We start from the raw sequence: 2,500 nt of genomic DNA, 5'->3' as shown, positions 1-2,500 counted from the left end.
CTCGTTGGAGCTCTACTCCGTTAAAATTATGTTATAAAGATCATATTTGTTATATAAAGATCATGTTGTTCTCATTCTCCCAAAGTAGCGGCGTATAGCCGCCTCGCCCTGACGCTAGATCGACGGCGCGATGCTCAGACGTCGAGGAACGAGTCGCCGGTGCGTTCAAGCACGGTCGAAAATTTTCGCTACGGTTTACAAGTAAGCGTGAAGAGCGATCTCTCGCTTTCCGCCACTCGGTAACGGTGAAGTCGATGCTCGGTAAGTGCAACGATACATCCGATCGCGTTCGTCTACGAACGAGGGAAGATCGCGCAGCCAACACTGATAAACAGTGCGCGCCACATAGGAGCCATTCGGTCTTACGACGCCGACTCGTGGCAATGCTGTGTCTAGAAATATAATTTCTAATAATACGGCACGACTCAGGAGAGCCGAGGCACATCGTACCGAACGTGCGAAGCACGCCAAACGCACCCGCACGACGATCCGACAACGCTCGGTCGCCGAGCGCACCGCACCTCTTATAGTACCCAACCGGCCGGCCAAGCGGTCGGCGACGCACGGCCTTACGCACGGCCGCTTATGGGCGCGAGCGCCGATGAAACGAGGCGAACGGGACTTAGTCGCTGCGAACGATCGGATTACGATGATCGATCCGAACGGGTCGACAGCGACCGAACGACAGCACAGACGGGATGGATCGAAGAAAAAGAGATGACATTAAACAAAATCGGGCGTCCCGATGGCCGAAAACGGATACTTGTAAGGAGCACCGACAGGCTCGGCGGTACCTCCGACGGGCTCGGCGGTACCTCCGACGTCACGGCGGTACCTCCGACGGGCTCGGGCGGTACCTCCGGCGATGTCGCACGACAAAGTCCGCGCGCGGCGTGTTGCTTTCGTTCTCGGCGGTACCTCCGACGGGCTCGGGCGGTACCTCCGACGGTGTCGCACGATAAAGTCCGCGCGCGGCGTGTTGCTTTCGTTCTCGGCGGTACCTCCGACGGGCTCGGGTGGTACCTCCGACGTAGCCGCGTGACAAAGTCCACTCGCGGCGTGTTGCTTTCGCTCTCGGCGGTACCTCCGGCGTACGGGCCATGCAAAAGTCGGCTCGCGGCGTGTTGCTTTCGTTCTCGGCGGTACCTCCGACGGGCTCGGGAGGTACCTCCGACGGTGTCGCACGACAAAGTCCACTCGCGGCGTGTTGCTTTCGCTCTCGGCGGTACCTCCGGCTTACGGGCGATGCAAAAGTCGACTCGCGGCGTGTTGCTTTCGCTCTCGGCGGTACCTCCGGACGCTCGCTCGGGCGGTACCTCCGTCGATGTCGCACGATAAAGTCCGCGCGCGGCGTGTTGCTTTCGTTCTCGGCGGTACCTCCGGCTGGCTCGGGCAGTACCTCCGACATTGTCGCGCGACAAAGTCCACTCGCGGCGTGTTGCTTTCGCTCTCGGCGGTACCTCCGGCTTTCGGGCGATGCAAAAGTCGACTCGCGGCGTGTTGCTTTCTTTCTCGGCGGTACCTCCGACGGGCTCGGGCGGTACCTCCGACGGTGTCGCACGACAAAGTCAGCGCGCGGCGTGTTGCTTTCGTTCTCGGCGGTACCTCCGACGGGCTCGGGCTGTACCTCCGACATTGTCGCGCGACAAAGTCCACTCGCGGCGTGTTGCTTTCGCTCTCGGCGGTACCTCCGGCTTTCGGGCGATGCAAAGGTCGACTCGCGGCGTGTTGCTTTCGCTCTCGGCGGTACCTCCGGACGCTCGCTCGGGCGATACATCCGTCGATGTCGCACGATAAAGTCCGCGCGCGGCGTGTTGCTTTCTCTCTCGGCGGTACCTCCGACGGGCTCGGGCTGTACCTCCGACATTGTCGCGCGACAAAGTCCACTCGCGGCGTGTTGCTTTCGCTCTCGGCGGTACCTCCGGCGTACGGGCCATGCAAAAGTCGGCTCGCGGCGTGTTGCTTTCGTTCTCGGCGGTACCTCCGACGGGCTCGGGAGGTACCTCCGACGGTGTCGCACGACAAAGTCCACTCGCGGCGTGTTGCTTTCGCTCTCGGCGGTACCTCCGGCTTACGGGCGATGCAAAAGTCGACTCGCGGCGTGTTGCTTTCGCTCTCGGCGGTACCTCCGGACGCTCGCTCGGGCGGTACCTCCGTCGATGTCGCACGATAAAGTCCGCGCGCGGCGTGTTGCTTTCGTTCTCGGCGGTACCTCCGGCTGGCTCGGGCAGTACCTCCGACATTGTCGCGCGACAAAGTCCACTCGCGGCGTGTTGCTTTCGCTCTCGGCGGTACCTCCGGCTTTCGGGCGATGCAAAAGTCGACTCGCGGCGTGTTGCTTTCTTTCTCGGCGGTACCTCCGACGGGCTCGGGCGGTACCTCCGACGGTGTCGCACGACAAAGTCAGCGCGCGGCGTGTTGCTTTCGTTCTCGGCGGTACCTCCGACGGGCTCGGGCTGTACCTCCGACATTGTCGCGCGACAAAGTCCACTCGCGGCGT

This window comes from Pogonomyrmex barbatus, unplaced genomic scaffold (assembly GCF_055798465.1).
Source record: "Pogonomyrmex barbatus isolate J1 unplaced genomic scaffold, ASM5579846v1 scaffold47, whole genome shotgun sequence".
Taxonomy (NCBI): Eukaryota; Metazoa; Arthropoda; class Insecta; order Hymenoptera; family Formicidae; genus Pogonomyrmex; species Pogonomyrmex barbatus.
This window is presented reverse-complemented; position numbering follows the sequence as displayed.